The 20,757-nt window shown below is 36.6% G+C and overlaps 1 protein-coding gene and 1 pseudogene across 1 annotated transcript in view; both read right to left on the reverse strand.

Moving 5' to 3' along the window:
* The window catches only part of Il1rapl2 (interleukin 1 receptor accessory protein like 2), a 1,099,213-nt gene that overhangs the window by 577,778 nt on the left and 500,678 nt on the right, over positions 1 to 20,757 (reverse strand). The gene's annotated exons all lie outside the window — the stretch shown is intronic.
* LOC114623638 lies at positions 335 to 1,745 on the reverse strand (annotated as a pseudogene).

Raw genomic sequence — 20,757 nt, forward strand, 5'->3', positions numbered from 1 at the left:
CTTCTTCTTCTTCTTCTTCTTCTTCTTCTTCTTCTTCTTCTTCTTCTCCTCTCATTAAACTTGTTTTAATGGGTATCAAAATTCTGTGACAGATTTTTGGTCAAGCTGTTTCCATTAAAAAGTACTGATTTTGAAAACTAGTAACTTAAAAGTGCTCCCCCCACACACAGACAAATGGTCCACAAAACATTCTTTCCTTCTGAAGATTATACAATGTATTGTTATCAATAACTAGTTTTAATATTAAACTTAAATGGCCAATTGAGACAAACAGTTCTGAGACCTTTCTTCTACCACTGATTAACACTGGGGTGACAGGTGTTAGGTATAATATTCATTTAGCCTTCTGCGCTTTCTGGGTAGACTTGGTGACTTTGTCTGCTCCAGCAACCTTCTTCTTGTCCACAGCTTTGATGACACCCACAGCAACTGTCTCCCTCATGTCACGAACAGCAGAATGAACAAGTGGAGGATAGTCAGAGAAGCTCTCATCACACATGGGCTTGCCAGGAACCATATCAACAATAGCTGCATCACCAGACTTCAAGAATTTGGGGCCATCTTCCAGCTTCTTACCAGAATGACGATCGATCTTTTCTTTAAGCTCAGCAAACCTGCATGCTATGTGGGCTGTGTGACAATCTAGAACAGGAGTATAGCCAGCACTAATTTGGCCTGGATGGTTCAGGATAATCATCTGAGCAGTGAAGCCAGCTGCTTCCATTGGTGGGTCATCTTTGCTGTCACCAGCAACATTACCATGTTAACATCTTTAACGGACACATTAACATCTTTGACAGACACATTCTTTACATTGAAGCCCACATTGTCCCCAGGAAGCGCTTCACTTAAAGCTTCATGGTGCATTTCAACAGACTTGACTTCAGTTGTTACCTTGACTGGAGCAAAGGTAGCCACCATGCCAGGTTTGTGAACACTCCACTCGGCCCATGGGGACAGTGCCAATGCCCCCAAGTTTATAGACATCCTGTAGGGGCAGTCGCAGAGGCTTGTCAGTTGGATGAGTTGGTGGCAGGATACAGTCCAAAGCTTCCAGCAGTGTGCTGCCACTGGCACTGCCATCTTTGCAGGTGACTTTCCATCCCTTGAACCACGGCGTATTAGCACTTGGCTCCAGCATGTTGACACCATTCCAACCAGAAATTGGCACAAATGCTACTGTGTCAGGGTTGTAGCCAATTCTCTTAGTGTAGGTGGTGACTTCCTTAACGATCTCCTCCTATCTCTTCTGACTGTATGGTGGCTTGGTGGAATCCATTTTGTTAACACCAACAATTAGCTTTTTCACACCCAGGGTTTAAGCCAGAAGAACATGCTCACAGGTCTGCCCCTTCTTAGAGATACCAGCTTCAAATTCACCAACACCAGCAGCAACAATCAGAACAGAACAATCAGCCTGAGATGTACCTATAATCATGTTTCTGATGAAGTCTCTGTGTCCTGGAGCATCAATGATAGTCACATAGTATTTGCTGGTCTCAAATTTTCACAGGGAGATGTCAATAGTGATATCAGGCTCATGCTCAGCTTTCAGTTTTTCCAAGACCCAGGCATACTTGAAGGAGCCTTTTCCCATCTCGGCAGGCAGCCTCCCTCTCAAACTTTTGGATGGTTCATTTGTCGATGCCACCACATTTGTAAATCAGGTGGCCAGTTGTGGTGGACTTGCTGGAATCTACGTGTCCAATTACAACGATGTTGAAGTGAGTCTTTTCCTTTCCCATTTTTGCTTTGAATTAGCAGTGGCTTTCACAATACCTGCATTCTGACAGCAAACCCGTTGCAGAAAAGGCAAAGATGTTCTTCTTATATGAGTCAATTCTTTAATCACAAAGTACAAAATGACTGGGAAAATACAAGCCTAAATTTCCTACTTAGTAAGTCAGGCATGACTTTGGACAGAAGAATAACTCTATCCACATGATTTTGTTTGACTCCACTTCTTTCCAAGATTTAGCCAAATTAAGACTCGAAAGAATAAAAGAAGATATACTAGTTTTTCTATGTGATACACACACACACACACACACACACACACACACACACACATCAGGTCACAATAAGGAGAAATCAGAATAAAATAATGAAACTTGCTACAACATGCTGTCATCTAAAATGTGGTGTTAATGCTGTAATTTTCTGATGACAGCTTAAGCTCTTTCAAAGAGCACAAATACAAACACCATGAGAAAATTATGATAAAACTCTAGTCAATTAGTGCTTGTAAACAAATAGCATAGATGAACACATAACACTTCAGCAGTACGAGGTATTATTGTCGTTCAAGTGCTTGCTTAATTCACAGCATGTGTGTGCTCCACATAACAGAGAGTGACAGCAAATATGTATTGCATTTGTGCATGCCTATACAGAAGATTCTTATGGTACCCATTTGCAACTGTGAAGAAATGAAGGCTTAAGAGGAAAAGGCAGTAAAGGTCAAGGGAATCAAAATTAACGTAGGGATATCTAACTGGTCCTTACTGAAGAGTTTTAGTACACAAAACATCCCTTTCTCTGAAGTCAGCTAGATCTGTATAAATAGAATTAACTTAGAAGCATTTTCAGGTGCCAGGAGTAATCATGTTGCTAATATTTGAATATAATTGATATTAAATGAAATCATAAAACACTAACCTCCGTGATTCTCACTGTTAGTATTACTTCCACATTTTGACATGCATTGTGCTGATTTCACTAAAGCCCATGATGCCATCATCTATGCTTTCTGTGGATCTTTTCACTGACCCAGTCTCTCATCATGGTAATCAATTCTAAAAGCATGCTAAAATGTGAAATTAGTTTCAAACCTATACATTGGATATGCAGAACCTCTGCTTAATGTCCCAGAAAAGCAGACTGACAACTCGTAATTAAAAACCTCAACCTCTCCTGACACAGTCTGTGAAAGTGCTTGTCATTAGGGGAATGGGGCCACATGCATAAATCCCTCCTTGCCACTGACTAGGAAAGGCAGATAGTTCTCAAATTTTCTATGAAATCTCTATGGTGAAATAACAACTAATTATTAGGCTGATTATTTTGATGTTTTAAAATCATCAGATATTTTCTGAGCACTTATATGCCCATCACTGTGACGCTATTGGAGATTAAAATCATGATTTAAGATATCTTCAAGGACCCTATAGTTTAATTCTACCTTCTAATTCTATGCTCCTGGATTAGTAATGTCAAAAATATTTCGCAATTATTTTATAGCCTCCAAATGCATAAATACTAAAATGTGTGGATGGCATAATGATTAACTTCTGAAATTCTCTTTCAAAACAGTATTTTTATGAAATACTTTAGAATTTCATGCAATATAGTTTGAATATATCCCCTCTACTCTTTTTATAACCAACCTTTCCACCCTTTCATCCCTTGCCACCCAAATTTGCTATTTCCTCTTTTATTCTCTCCAAAGTGAATCTACTTAGTGTTTCCTGGCTAGTCTTGGAAGTGGGGCCTGTCTTGGGATGTGGTCAATGTATTATAAGTCACATCATTAAAGAAAACTGACTCTTCCTCTCTCAGCAGTTACCAAATGACAATAACACTCCAGATATTGGTGAGAATTCATGCCTATCTTCATATCTCTGTTAGGATTTTGTCTGGCTATAGCTTGCACAAGTCTTATTTATGCTTTCATGAACACTTTAAATTGATATATGCCACTTTCTGGTTGTGCCTACAGAATACTTTCCTTAATGTTATAGACCACCTCTGGCTCTTAACAATTTTTTCACCCCTCTTCTGAAAAGATCTCAGAGCCTTTCGTGGAGGGGTAAAATAAGTATGTCCCATTTAAGGTTGAGCATTCTAATGTATTTTATTCTCTGCATATTAGCCAGTTAAGGGTCTTTGCAGCACTTTCGATCTCCTTCATGAAGAAGCTCTGATGAAAATTGAGAGGTGCTCTGAACTATGGGTGTAATAAGTATTTATTATTTTAATACTATACCTATTTAATAGAATAACAGCATCCTGTTTTCCCCTAAGGCTTATGACCTATATCCATGGGTAAATTATATATGTATGTTGTGGATTGTGGTTTGTATTTTTTCCAACCTCAAGAGGGGTTCCCTGACAAGATATTCAGGTGATGTCAGATAAAATTCCTACTAGGAATTCTTCCTAGAAGTTTAACTGCTGTAATTAATGACTGGTAATTCAGTAGTAAGAATAACGATTTAATATGTTCGAAATATTCTTCTATTAACTCAGATGCTACTGTTCTTTGATTACTTTTTTCTCCAAAGAATAGGAAAAATTTCCAACCTGAAAGTTTGTGAGTGTGTGTGTGTGTGTGTGTGTGTGTGTGTGTGTGTATGCGTGTGTGTGAAAATTCCTACTAGGTACTGGTCAAATAAAGCCTGAAGGCTAGAGCAGTGGAGGGAAAAAGCAGAGCTGAAAGTTTTATAGAAGGGAGAGAGGGAGGTAAAAGAGGAGAGGAGGCAGAAGATAGAGGGAGGAGAAGATGGAGGAAGAAGAGGTTGAAGATGGAACAGGCCTACATGGGCAGGAGGAACTGCAAGTAGCTAGGGATTTCATAGCTGAGCAATAGAGTAGTGTATGGTATATTTACCTAACCTAGGCATGCAGCTTGTATTCATATTAACTGAGTTGTGCATTCTCTGCATGTGCATATTGGGGTTGGAGATTTGCTGATACAAATCTGGCTGGTATAAATATAAGTCTCTAGTGTTTTCTTTTCATGGGGCTAGAGAGAGTTGAATGAGACTGGAGTGTTGTAGGTGTTCAAAAGACCATCCATGGGTTGGCCTGAGGAAGACAATCAGCTAGCTCTAGGGGGTTTCAAGAAAAAACAGGTTTGGTCCGCTTAGCAGCTGGTCGCTGGAATCAGGGCCAGAAGGCTGCTTAGGGCTAGCCATGGGGAGTGGGTGAAACCTCCGAGGCCTGCCTCTAGATGGATTTAGTGTGGCTTTTTAAAATTACAAGCTACACACACACACACACACACACACACACACACACACTAATTTTCATGTTGGATTTTTTTCTTATTCTTTGGAGAAAAAAGTAACCAAAGAACAGTAGCATCTGAGTTAATAGAAGAATATTTCAAACATGTTAAATAATTGTTCTAACTACTGAACTACCAGTCACTAATTACAGCAGTTAAGAACAAAGTAAACCAATAGAATTGGTAGAAATTCTTCATGCTAACTTGAAAAGACTACCCAAACCTCATTTGTCTCCATTTAGGGACCAGGCCTGATTTCAAATAGAATGTCATAAGGGACTAGTTCCAGGAACAGACCATACGTCCTAGGAACTAGGCCATAAGGCAGCAGCTGCAGGAAGAGGCCATAAAATCCAGGCACAAGGTCATAAAACCCCCTCCCAAAGAACAGCCTGAGGATAACCGCAAGAATGGGAAAATATCTTATCTGCGCTGAGCCTGTTTCATCCTGTGGTTAAACATTCATGACTTAGGAATGCAGACCACTGACGACCTGGCACAAACCAATCAAAAGTTGACCCCTGTGATCCCTTCGCAGCACCAACAAAAATTTTAGATTACTTAATCTTTCTACAAAATTCCCCTAATTTAAGAAGGCCTATGCCGTTGTATGGGTTGTCATTTCAAAGAATGATTGTCCCCTGCATGCTGGTTGTTTCTGCAGAACAAACCCTCTCTGTCTTTGCATACTATCTGAGTCTGCTGTCTTCTTTCAGTGATTTTCGGAACCATATAAACTTATTCATCCAAGTACAGTGCAAGCATCCTGAATGTAACAGCTAATTTTCATTGTTGATAGTCTGGATTTGGAATCACCCAGGACACACACCTTGGTTGGGTATATATTTGAGTGTATTTCTAGAGAGGTTTAAATGAAAAACAAAGACCTACCCTGAATATTGGTGGCATCATTCAATGGGCTGGAGTGACAGGCTAGGGGTTGGGGAAGGAGAAAAAGGGTAGAGCTCCAGCATTATTCAACTCGGTCTGATTATTGTATATAGACTCCATGTGGCCAGCTGCCTCATGCTGCTGATGCCAAGCATTTATTACCTTATTCCTTTAAATGCCTCTGTGCCCAATATCTAGCCACAATGATGAGAAAAGCAAATATAGCACGTATTAAATATATTAAACCCATAACGATTACTACATGAGTGCTACTAAAGAACATGGGGATGGACAAGTGACAGTATGGTAGGGAGGAGTTCCTTTTGGTAGCTTAAAATACAATATAATTTTTCAAAAGTTATATGCTTCTTTTTGTTTGGCCTATGCTGTTTCACTATGAGGGAATCATCCCCCCATGTAGGGAAACCAGTGAGGTTAGCAAACTGTGAAGTTTCATTTGAACAGCCGTTCCACACTAAATGCTACTAATGTTCTAAAGATTGAGTCTTAGAATCAGTAATTTTATAGGACAAAAACAAACAAAGATAAGGCAGAGTAGAATTAGATTCCAATATAGGCCATATTTAAGAAAATCTACACTGGTCTAGGACATGTACTAGTTCCATCATGAAGTATAAATGGAGGCAAATATTCAAAGTCAGCACACACTACTGAAAAATGTGGATATTCATCAGCTCAGAGTATGGAAACCTATAGTAATCAGCTCTGCCTTTTATTGTTCATAAAGTGGCCCCGTATCCCAGGGATATAGGCCCTATATGTACATAGTACTAAACAGCTGAATTACTTGAGCCCTTCTTGGTTATTAAAATTACAATGTTGATATCAGAGTAAGGAAAGCTAATCAACTACCATTTAATAATTTTGTGTATGAGACTAATGAATAAAGGACATTGCCTTATTTCCCACTGTATCTCTAGAAATAAGTACAAGGTTGAACACACACTAGATAAGTACTGTAAATATTTATTGAAGAAATGACTGTGTAATACATTATACTGGTGCAATAGCAGTAGGAAGAGACAGATGCCTCCGACCTCTATAGTCACATGAAACTGCTTATTATATAATTTTAATTTAATCAACCAGAAATTATATCCAAATAATTGGCCTGTCTCACTTTTAAACAAAGTCACTTGAGTTTACTTAGTAAGTTCTTTATATAATTTACTATCATGGTTAATTGAACTATAGATTTTTATGATATCAAAAGTACATATTTCCAAATTAGGAAAGCAAACTGGGACATAAGTAATTATCCTAGCTAAGTCAATCTGAAAGTAGAAGTAAAACATGGGGTGCTGTAACTAAGATAAATTTACAAACATAAAACAATATCCTACAAGTAAAACCGAAAAGCAGGATCATATATTTAAATAAGAAAATTTAAGCAAATCTTTCTTTCCTCAATAGTATGAAACAACAATGCTATATTTTTAATGCAGATATCGTCTCCAAACTTTCTATGCTGAAATGTAATCCCTAAAGTAAGGGTATTAAGAGATTGGAGTTTTCAGAACATGTTTACATCACAAGGACAGGGTTCTCATGAATAGAATTAGCATCTGTATAAGAGACCTAAAGTAGGTTGTTTATTCCTTCCACCAGGTAAAGACACATAAAAAAATATCATCTATGAGGAACAGGCTACTTCGAAACATGTAATCTGCTGGCACTATTTATTGTAGATTTACCAGTCTGAAAGAACTATGAGCAATAAATTTGTTATTTATAAACTACCAAGTCTAAGTTATTCATTCTAGCAGCCAAAAACAAGAGAAAAAATATCTAATCATCTTTAAAACATTTTGCTACATTTGTGTGTGGGGGGGGGTCAGAAGATAACTTGCAGGAGTAGGCCCTCTCCTTCAACCATAGAGGTATTGAACTCTGATAGTGAGGGTTAGTATCATGATTTTTAACCATCTTGCCAGCCCTGTGTACTTAATTTATTTTTCTAGAACAAATTTATCAAAAAGATAGTAGTAACACACACACATACACACACACACACACACACACACACACACACACACACAATTTTACATAACTTCAAAAAATTATCAAATATACTGAAGTAACAATTTATGTAAAGGTTGTTCTCAGCCTCTAGACAATACAAGAACTGAATTTCCTTAAGTTACATGTCCAGTGAAAATGAAAATCTTTGTTTACAACTTGCTGTTTCTCAAAGGTTAAGAATGGGAGAGGAAAACGGGCTAAGATGTTATTAACCACAATCTCTTAAAGAGCAATAAAAAAGTTATATATCTCTCCCAAATTATCAAAGTCAGTGGATAAAACAGAATTTGATTCAGAGGTTTTATTAATAGGCATTTCCATACATTCTCTGGGCAAAATGTAATTTACTTCTAATGCCAGTATTTTGGTGACTTTTTTGGTTCATTACAGAAATCTTCAAATTTATGAAAGTGTAGATGCAACAACAACAAAAACAATCATAAAGATTCTAATGGTAAATTCTGAGTCAAATGGAAAAAACAGCATTAAATCATGAAAAAAAATTTTTGAACAAACAACTATGTGACTGTATGTGCTTCATGCTTTTAGCTGATTCAGGTTTCCTATGCTGAAAAATATACTTTGTGGTTTTTGCTTTTTCCTAGATTTTAATTAAGGTCCAATCTCAAGAATACAAGAAATAGGATAAGTTTCTCATCTCCCTGAATTTGCCCCCAAAATCTTCTCTCTGCCTCAATTACAACATATGGAGTCAAAAGGGAAAAAAATCTAACCTCTTTTTGGTTTATATTCTTAGAGCTGAATTTGTTCATATATATGTAAATATATATTATCAAGAATCTTCTCCAGGTTTTCTTAAAGAATAACTTTCTTAAGGGAAGTCACTGGTTTTGGAAAGGAAGTATGGTGGGAAGTCAGCCAGGCTCATTGTCCCTTTTTTTGGCCACCTTCCTACTGCAGCTGGTTATCTGAAGGCTGGGCAGTATGTAAAAATATCATGTTAGGATGGCTAAATTTGTGCTTGTCTTTTCTCCCTGAAAACGTGTTTTAAAAGAACCCTGAATTTAAGTTGATCATTGTTATTATTATAACGACCCTTACCTATTCTAATGCTGAAAATTATCTTATTTGTACCTTTTTGAGGGAAGAAAACCTATCCACCATTTTGAAAATAACTTTGAAAGACTAATGGCATTTGACTATACTCTGGTTGAATTTCCAACTGTAATTTTCCTCTGATTAAAATAAATAAATAAATGGTAGAGCACCAACTTTGTCACCTGAGCATTGTTAAAGCTGACATTTGCAAAACAAGTATGCTAATATGACATTTCCCTGTCTTCTTGGTACTTTGGTGTGATCTGACAATGAACCCAGAGAACTTTTCCAGAAACCTTTGGTATTTGACCAAGTGCCACCTATACATCAGGTGATTTCAAACTACTGTCACTTTCCTGCCTGCCTGCCACAATTTAAAGGAATATCCCACACTAAATCTCAAGGAAATGCCTTATCTCCTAATGAAATATAACAGAGCAGCTAGTTCACAGACTGCTTTTTAGTCTGGCAAACTGCCTTCTAAACTCAGATCATTAGCTTTTGATATATAAGTTTTTGGTTGCATGTTTGTCCTTTAAAGTGAAATTTTAAAATGTTCCATGTTTTTTAATTTAACTTTTTTGAGAATTTCACGTGTATGTAGTATACTTATATAATCCCCACCCCTCTCTATGCCCCTCCTTATCTTCCCATATCTTAGCCACCTTCTATTGAAGCCATGTCTTCTTCTTCCTTAATTATTACTATACAATATATACAAGCAGATATATAAATGCATCCTGGTGAATTCATTTAATGTTGCAGTGTTTCTCATAGGGAAATGTGTTCAGAGATCACAACTAGGGATTGGATAACTCAGCAAGGGACTGATCTCAGAAAACGTTAAGTGTTTATGGTTCTTCATCTTGGTATTGGACCCTAAGAGATTTCCTCGACCCATGCTGACATGTCAACTGCTGGTGTCATTTTTAAGGTGACTGTAGCTGTGATTTCATGGATGCAGCTTTCCTATCATATACAAGCACTTTCTAATGGCTGATGTCCTGATCCTCTGGTTCTTACAATCTTTCAGCACCTTCTTCCACAATTTTCCCTGGGCCTTATATCTAAGATTTGGGCTGTATATATGTCAACATATCCTATGGCCATGAAAAGGAAAGTAGAGAGAAATCATGAGGCAAGGAATAATTCTAGACTAGAGCATCATAGGACACAGGAGCTATGAATGAGTAAGAGAGAAAAATGGAGTTAGTAACTGAGGAGGTGGAGGAAAAGTAATACAGAGGAGAGAAAAGTATCAAATTACTAAAGATGTTTGGAAAATCCTTATGGAGACATATGTTTTAATTTTACTTAAAATGTACATACATAATCGTATATAATTTTTAATAAACATACTAATTGTCATGATAAGGTACCCCCCTGAGATCCATAGACTATCTAACACAATAATAATTCCTGGACATGTGGAATCTCCTTTTTTATTTATTCTGTAGAGTCCAAGAGATCTCCAAGACTACAGGCAATTATTTGCCTTTGATCACCTCTCTGAACTTGAAGACAAATTCCCTACCACTTAGGACACCATACTCTTTGGACACAGAACTTGGGGGAATAGAGCTATAACCAATCTAGAAGCCTCCTTCCAAAAAAACTAATTTTCATAGTATATAAAGGTGCTATATGCAAGGTGTCAAGGGAGGAAAGCAACTAATTATCCTACCCAGCTGTAAAACCTAGAAATGACAACAGTGACACTTATATCATGGAGGGAATAAAGAATAAAGGTGGACTTAAGGCCTGCTCAATAGGAGGGAAATCATGCCTTGTACTTTTAAACCTACCCAAGTATACATAACTTATGAGATAATAGACTCTAAAGGAAAGCCTACTACTGCCACTTTCCTAAACCCATATAATTTGCAACTGCATTATAGACATACATTCTTATAAACAAAGGTGAATGTATCTCTCATCCCTCTTCAATAAACCTCTCGTTGCAGCAGATGGAGAGACCATTACAGAAAACCACAGCTGGTCAAAATGCATAGAACATGTTCAATATTTTAATGTGAATCTACTTTAAAGTATTTATTAAATATTTTTGTCCACAAGGAAAATGAAATCATAAACTTTTCAGGTAAATGGATAGGCTCAGAAAAGATTATACTGCCAGGTGGTGGTAGCACATGCCTTTAAGCCTAGCACTCAGGAGGCAGAGGCATGTGGATTTCTGTGAGTTCAAAGTCAGCCTGGTCTACAAAATAAGTTCCAGGACAGCCAAGGCTGTTATCCTGAGAAAACCTGTATCAAAATTAAAATAAAATAACATTAAATTGAATTCTGTAAAAGTAAGATTATACTGAATGAGGTAACCCAGCTGCAAATCCTCATATTTGAGAATACATCACAGGGCAACCACAGAAAATGGGAAAGTACAACAAGAGGTGGAAGGAAGGCCTGAAAAAGAAGCATATAGATGATATGATTTGGAAAATGCAAAAATTGTAATAATCGGAAGGAGGCTCCAACTGGATGGAGACAGGGAGGTCAATATCAAAAGTCAAGGGCAAATAAGAGACAAACAACACCGAAATGGCTTGACAAAGCCTTACGGAATCATATTATTTCTGGTTTGCATAAAATTATACATAACATATATAAATGAATGTATATACATATATTAGATATATTAGATATATTAGATATATTAGATATATAATATATTATATATAATAATATATAATATATTATATATTATATGATATATATTATATATTATATATTGTATATTATATATTATATTATATGATATACTATATACTATATAGTACATTATATAGTATTATATTATATATATAGTACTACATTATATAGTATATATTATATAGATATATGATATACCACACACACACACACACACACACACACACACACACACACAAATATGGAAGTTAAGCAACTTGGGCTGACCATGCTCCTCCCAAAAACATAGACTAACAAAAACTTAATGCCAAGGGAAAAAAAAAACCTTTCAAATAATTAATCAGCATAATTCAGGTGACTCCCAAAACTGTATAGGTTATCAATTTGGCCCTTGGTTGCCTCTTGGGGTTTACAGTAGGCACCTATTGCTGAATACAACTCAAACTTAGGACACTCAACTCAGATAATTCTAGCCAGATTTGATCTAAAAGCTTCTTTCCTGCAATCTAGCGTCCATGGTTCCAGAAAATACTGTGCCACCTGCCAATGAAGGGAAGCAATTAAACAGTCCTACCCAGCTGCAATACCTATGAATCACAACAATTACCAGCATGACAAGATATGCATAAAGGTGTAGCAAAGGCACTCACATGTCGGTGTCAACCAACAGCTGTCTAATTGAACTTCAGGCCCAGTCAACAGGAAGGAAATCATGCCTGATACTGGAAAGCTATTTAGCTTCTGTGGCTAGTGAGGTCATGATCCTTAGAAAAGATTCTACTATTCATACTTTGCTAAGACAGCTTAGATCCTTGTTACATTCCAAATCTTATCCTTACACACACAGATAAGTATAGCTACCATGCCTCATCAAAGAAATGGAGAACATCACAGAAAATCATAACTGGACCCAATCCAGAGATTAAAGTTCATGAGGAGCCCCAACTCATTAGAACTTAATGACTGTAGAGTTAGATACTTTTTAGTTTCTCTTGTATAAGGAGACTTAAACCTCCAACATAAAATTAATTTAAATTTGTAACAGAAATGTCTCCAGGAATGTTGACATGTTTTGACTGCATTTCAGAAAGTTGGTGAGTAAGGAGGCTGGAGGGCCTTGGAAAAGTGCAGGAGGGGAAGACATGTATTAAAAACATTTAGTTAAATAACAACAAAGACTAAAGTTTAAATGAAAATCTGAACCAGAATAAAGTTATTTCCCTGTCATTAATTCATCATATAAATGTAGTAATAAATCTTTTATATGTACATGTGTGTGGGCACATGTGTGTGTGTGTGTGTGTGTGTGTGTGTGTGTGTGATTGAAGAAGATGCCATGGGATTGAAAGCAAATGAGGAGGACTTGAGAGGAGTTGAAGTTGGAGAGCTGAGGGGGGATAAATGATGTAAATAGATAGGTTTTCTGTACTTCTCAAATTAAGCATTCTAAGGTTTCATACTTTTTATTTTTTTCTTATTTGTATAACAAAAATTTCTATATGGCTTTCCATATGTGGTAAACTCTTCATTTTAGAGTACGTCAGTATTTGTGTCAGAGATCCAATCTTACTCAGCACTTGTCTGGTGAAGTTTAAGTAGAAGGTTACTAGAGATCTATTAGAAATAAATGATAACTCTGAAAAGATCCTAAAATACAACTAAGAGGACTTGCATAGTATGTGTAATACCTATATATGAGTTTTTCTGTTTATACTTATTTGTAAAGACTCTTGTTCAATGTAATTAATACATATTGGACTATCTACCTTTTATCCCAATTTGACATAAGCTAGCCAGTTTGGAAGAGGGAACCCTAATTGAGAAAACTCCTCTAACATATTGGTCTATGGATAGCCCTGTGGTATATTTTTTTGTTGATGATTGATATGGAAGGATACAGCACATTGTGTATGGTGGCATCTCTGGGATGGTGGCCCTGGGTGCTATAAGAAGAAAAGCAGACCAGGCCATGAGGAGCAAGACAGTAAGCAGCACTTTTCTGTGGGTTCTGTATCAATGCTTGCCTCCAGGTTCCTGTCTTAAGTTCCAGGAGGACTTCCCTGGATGATCAACTACTGGTTGTAAAAAGAAAATAAACCCTTTCCTCCTCAATTTGCTTTTGGTCATGTTATTTATCACAGCCACAGAAACCCTAACTAAAACATCCATGTTTATGCTAAATTTGTCTTGGCAGACTAAATGAGGCATGTGGTGTCTATGAAGCAACAATATTTCAGCCTCTGGGAGCTTATTAGAATTACAGGTGACTAGGACACACTCCAGACATACTGACTTGTATTCATATTGAAACCTGAGAGCATATGTGTAGAACAGAATTTACCATGCAACGCTCCAGCACACTTCAGAATCAACTTCCTGCTGTAACCTCTCTTGGCAGAGGGGATGAGTAGTCTATCCTATCATCTCTTGTTCATCTAAGTAAAGTCTTAATTGTACATTCTTCTTCATTTTCATTAGCCTCATGGCCTCCCATGGCCTCATGGGTGTGTGAGATTAATGTTGTTCCTTTGGTACTTAAGTTTTAAACAGGTAAATTTTGAAGAGACATGAATTCAAGTTATAGCATCGAACTTCATAAAATTACCTGGGGATTTTATTTTGAGAGACATGTCTGAAGTCAGGTAATTAGAATCAGTGCTGAGATCTGTGGCCTAGAGGTGTTTCTGCGTCCCAGATTAATTATTTTCTAGCTTATATACTGAGGATGGTTGAGGTTGCATATAATAGTACTCCATAGGTATTGAAGAGAACATGGCACTGTTTCTTGGCCTCTTTAGTATAGATGGTTTCACCACATTCCAAAGCCAGGTTTACCAATGCTTGGGCAACATGTCTACTCACAGATCTTGCACAAGTTTCTTAGTATGTCCAGTTTTAGTACATCCTGTCTAACATGCATGTAGAGTGGGTAGTGTAGGAAACCATGTCTCATAAAAGCTTGTGCTTTCAGCTTACATGTTCAGCCATAAAGATAATACTGGTGATATTATTTAATTTTTATTCAGTCATTGCTAGCATCAGACACAAGCAAGTACTCTTTGCTTGTGTTTTTCACAAAACTGTATACAGTTGGTACTCTGTCACACCCATTTTACAGATGATAAATCCAAACTAAGATAAGCATTGTGATAGCACAGAGGTATTGAGAGTTAAGAATGTTCTGCTTCCTCTCTCCCAACCATAACTAATGCTCCAACATTCTCAAATAACAATATAGACAATAATGATATACAGTACTGTTAGAAAACTGACTTTTAAAAGTTACTCAAGAACTCCTGATTCAGGACAACCAGTGTGTTTATTTGCATAGTCCCTCAATGTCTTCAATGACTGCCAAGAGAGAGAAATGGTTTCCACAACTAAACTTTCTGGGCCATCTCTGGCATATTAATATGTTTTGATTCACTTGGTATACTCATCTCTGAACACTAAGAAAAATAATTTCACCCTTTTAGCAAATGACTACATGGGTATATTATTTAATCTTTAGCCAGGATTAATTTAAAATGTTACCATAGCCTGTGAGAAAAAAAAGAATGGATAAAAATGCAAAGATAAGGATGAGTAAATGCCTTTTTAGAAATTAAGCTTTATGCAAACTACAAGTTCATTACTCATTCAATGCACATATCTAGAGAACATTGTATTGGCTGAAATCATATGAAGGTCTGAAATAGATACTATAGAAAACAAAGCATCTATGTGCCTGGAAGTTAACAACAATCAGCCTGAAGGAAAGCTACCATCCATAAACACAATGTCATTAAAACAAACGATGTTTGGATCATCCCTAATTTAATGTATGTTTATGTAAGCTGTGAAGGAGATTAAAATAATTCTGTTTAAGTCACATATAGAGAGCAATGAAAGCGAGCAGACAGACACTACCATCAATATTTTCATGGTTTAGGAATCAATATAATGAGCAATCAAGGATTTCAAAGCCCATAACTAGTCAAAGCCAAAATAAGACAAAACAAAATAAACTACAACAAGACAAAACAGCTACATTGATTAGAGCCACGACAAGTATGTGTTTAAAAGCCTGTAGGTATTGGAAGAAGAGTGCAAAGGAGGATACAATAAGAACTTTGATAAATGTAGTTTGATCTCAAGGTCACTGGAGGGAAAGGAAATACTAGTTCACTTACATACCAGCACATATAGCTTTTGAATATTTAAACATGTATTTAAATAATCCTCTTTCACTTTACCACTGCCATCAGCATCCACAGAGAAATCCCATTTGATATGCTCTTTGTTCCACAAGCCCGGCAGAATTCTTGGTCTTAATTCACCAGCTAAATCTCAGATCATCAGTCTACCCATTATTCTTATGCATCACTGATCATACAGAAAGAGGATGTGTTTGATCCACTCTTTTTTCCAGTAGTGAGAAAAATGTGCACCTGCTTTTGATTTGTCGCTTGCATTTGTATGATGACTGATAAGGAGATGGATTAGGCCTGAGCTAACTGGCTCAAACAAGGACTGAAATCTGCAAGTTCCCTCCAAACATGGAACTTTTAGCAATTTAGTTGGATATTGCTTCAATATTAAAATAAATCTTTAAATACAATCATAGAAATAACATTTTCTTGATATGATTTTATGTACCCATTTCACCTTCTTCAATCTTCTTCTCCCTCAGATTTCTGATTGTAACCTGCTTTGAAGAACCTATGGTTTTCTCCAATGCAATATGGGTATCCAGGGTAGTGGCATTTCACCAGAAATTAACCTTATGCCCTTCCCACCACAACACAATGAAGTGCTATGTGAACTTGGGAAAAATGAAAGGAACATTTTCAAAGCAAATGGCTACCATAAACATTATTTCATTGAAATGAATATCCATTTAATTTTGGCTCATAGAGGTGCTCTTAAGTTAAAGTTTTCAATTTCAGAAAGACCTCATACAAATTTATCTTTTAAGCAATATCCAAATTTGAGGCTAATTAATGAATACTGGTTCCCATACAGAATAGATAACAGGTTTGTTTACCATTTGCCTTTACCACAACTGGAATGGTAGCTTTTATGAGATCACTTTATTTTGTATACTACCGTAGTATTTCTTGAATTGAAAACAATGCCAGGAGCCCTTTAGATGTTCAGAAAATGCTTCCAACTGAGCAAATGAATGGAATACTTTCTAACCATTACAGACTTACCTAAATTCTGCTAAGAAAGCCCCAATAGTTTTTTTTTTACTTATAAATAGTACCCCACATTACCAAGTGACATTTTTCATACTGCCCAATTAGGATCTCTGATTTTATTCAGAAACCAGTATTCCAAGGTCATGCTTCTCCCAAGAGCAATGCGCATTTGACTAATTATCACCATTTGTAAATCTGAGCTTTTTCTACTAGTCTGGGTCACTCCTTAGATATTGCCTGTCTCCAGTTGAGGCTCAGGTTTATTTTAGTATCTTTAAAACAGGCGTTTATATTTAAACCCATTTCCTAAGCATTTCTCTGTTTGTAATTATAGCTTATTTTCCTCTTCCTTTTTTCCTCCAAAGCAAAAAGGCAGGCATTTTAAAATCTCCTCCAAGAACTTGGACTAGAGTAAATCTTATTCCTAGAATTTGTATTGTTTGTTCAAAATATGTGAAAAAACTCCTAATCTTCTAAGGTTAACCTTGTTACCAATATTCCCCTTGTACAGTTCTAATAAAAGAAATATGTATGCACTGGTGAACAAGAGACACTACAGGGATGAGAAATTAAATAGACTGTCTCAAGGTAACCTGGATATAAACAGATGGACAAATGCTGGATCTTCAGCTGTACCATTCGGCGGGGTTTCCTTTGGCCAATTTGAATGTCTCTGAGGATGAGGGCCTTTACACCTGACACATCTGTGCTCCAGATCCCCTGCCTTTAAAATGACTTTTATGACTGTTATTGGAAACAACAACATTAAGATAATGGCAGGCATGACAGTGAAGCATGCCCAAGGGAAGCAAAATAAATGAAATCAATTAGTATCATAAATAGTGGTTCCTCTTTCACAGGTTTTTAACGTCAGTTACATATATACCCAAAACCCAGAGGTTCTAAGCATTAAATGACTGGCTTTGATCAGATACCAACAATTAAAAGAAAAAGAGAATGGGACTTCTATTGTGCTATTCTCAGACTTTTCAGTATCACATTAATTTATGGAACACAGCAGAAAAAAATACCTCGGTACAATCATTGTTTGTGCAAATGAAAAAAAATCCAGACACAACAACAACAGTGCTTTTAAATAAACCCACTTAATAGAACACTGCATGGTCTAATTTGCTTGATTTAATGAAAAATCACTTTGTAGCCCAGTATAAATGAAGACAAAATGTGCATAGCCAGCAGCTTTGTCCAAATGGGTCAGCAGGATGTATCATTTTGAGGTCACCTGTCATTCTGTTTGAATGGGTCCCTTAACAGATCACAGAGCAGATGGGAGAGGCCAGTACAACATGACTCTCTGACTTAATTATAACATTACCAAGACAGCATATGGACTTTGTATGTACTAGAGAATTTTATTCAGTGAATTTATTTGCACATAAATTCCGTGATGTGCTTCATTTGGTTTTATGCTACCTTCAATATTTATATTTCATTTTAATTGAATCATTTTTATCTATGGATTAATAGGTCAGGCTGTTCCACCAATTACAGCTGACTCTTGTTGAAGTCACATCTTTTTAAAGAGGAGAATTTGAATTTATGTCTTATCCAAGCTTGCTTAATATAAAACAATATTTCAGTATTTTCCACAACCATCATCACTAAAATTAGAAAGAAAGGTCTTGATGACCAGGTTTGGTGTGTCTTCACAGGTCTGTTAAATAGTCTGCTGCATAGTAAACATGTAGAGCAGGACCACAAAAAAACCCAAAGAAAACTCAATCAGTTTTGTGGGAAACATGTCACTTTATAACCCATCCCAAAACCGGATCTGTGGGAACTACTGATCTAATTCACTGGAAAAAAAAAAAGGGACTTGGAGAGCTCCAGAATTTTCCTGAAAATCTGTCATATGCAACTCTGCATGGACACGGTATGCATCACTAGAAAATAATTTAAAACTTCTGCAGACATTGGGGAGTATAGTCTAAGTGCTAAATTTAGGTGACAGCACAGATAAAACAGGAAGTGAAATACTGCCTTAAGAAACCAGCCCTTGACTTGGTCAAAGCCAGAATTTAGATCCACAGTCCACAATATATCAGCAGCTGTAATTTAACTGTATTCCCAGAAAAGCAATGAAAAGGTGGCCCGGGAAGAGGGCAGTAACATCACACACATACCAGCCTTGGTTTCTACTCCAAAGGAGTGAATCTTGCTCTTGATCTTTGCCAAAGGTAAATTTAATTTGAACTCAAGCAAATATTAAGGCAAAGAGATAAATGGATGATGCTCTGATGATGAATATTTAAAGGTTATTTCATTTATTTGAAAGAGCTAGAATAAATTAAATGAGAGAACAATTTCTTTTCTAACTACGTGGAAACTTTACTCCCTTCCTTAGTAGGTAAGGACAATGCTGGGTCTGAATATCTGTGTCTAGGACACACACTGTTAAAAGACTTTCAAATTTAAGGGAACTTCTCTTTTTTCATCATAAAGATGTCTGTCCACAGTTCACAAATCCACTGTGACAGTGGCAGACTAAGCAGCACAGCCTCTATAATCAGACTATCTAGTTTGGGTCTCAACTAGCCACTCAATAGACATGAGACCATGCCCAAGTCTGAGCATAAATTTTCCTCTCAGTAAAAACTGAAAAAAAAATAACAATATCTATTTTATGCTTGAGTCTCAAGACTAAACCAGTTTATGTAATATGCTTGAAAAGAGTTCCATAAATGTAGCAGTTTCAATTACCACAGTCATTTAATTACCATAGTCTTTATCACCATTATCATTACAATAATGGCCTTTTCTAATCCATTGGTCAATTTGTCTGCAGTAGCAACTAACTCTTCTAGCTTAAGCTTCAGTGCTCATGCTGTATATTCTTTGTGCATAATAGCTGTATACTTTTTGTTTCCACCTTTCCCCCCAACACTGCCTGGGTGGACATACCTGGAGGGAGTGAGCAAATCTTTGCTTGATAAAATCCAGCTTGACTTCTTTCAAAATGTAAATAGTGAGAAAGGGAAAACATATATTTACAGCTAGAACAAGTAGCACAGCAACCTAAAGCTCCCACCCAGCTGGAGGTATGGGAAAATTAAAGAAAGAAAGAAAGAAAGAAAGAAAGAAAGAAAGAAAGAAAGAAAGAAAGAAAGAAAGAAAGAAAGGAAGGAAGGAAGGAAGGAAGGAAGGAAGGAAGGAAGGAAGGAAGGAAGGGAGAAAGAAAGAAAGAAAGAAGGAAAGAAAGAAAGGAAGGAAGGAAGAAAGAAAGAAAGAAAGAAAGAAAGAAAGAAAGAAAGAAAGAAAGAAGCAGACAAGAAGCCGTGTTGCAGAATATAGGGTCAGACAAATGTTTAGAATGAAGCAGAAATGACAAATTGTGTATTTCTAAAAAGCAAGAGATAGGGGGGTGAGCTGATTGATAATTTCCAGTTCCCTTGCAGTAAGGATCCATATAATTCCTTTTACCATCAAAACATTTTACTTTACTCATCTGAATTCAAATTCCTCTTGCTTGCTTGCACATGTTATTTAAGCCCAGTCTTGATACTTTGGAATGGATATACATGCTTACATTGATTTATTGAGTTGTGTAAAACATAGCAGAAGACAATTGTGAGAGAACTGTAGCTAAAACATTGGCTATATCACAGGTCAGTGTGTCCTATGAGATGAGACAATGGAGTGACACTGGTTTCTCTCTAAGACTGCCATCTATATGATCTATCCTCAAGAAACAAGTTTGATCAGTGTATTTGTAACTTACCTGTAAAGGCATAATTTTATATTTTCATAACTTTAAAAAGCAAAGAAAAAAGTCCACACTTTAGCTTCTGCATCTTGTTTTTCTCACCCACCATCTCTGTCCCTCCTTCTCTCCCCCTCCAGTGTGTGTGTGTGTGTGTGTGTGTGTGTGTGTGTGTGTGTGTGTGT

Source organism: Grammomys surdaster, unplaced genomic scaffold (assembly GCF_004785775.1).
Source record: "Grammomys surdaster isolate TR1022 unplaced genomic scaffold, NIH_TR_1.0 200, whole genome shotgun sequence".
In the NCBI taxonomy this organism is placed as follows: Eukaryota; Metazoa; Chordata; class Mammalia; order Rodentia; family Muridae; genus Grammomys; species Grammomys surdaster.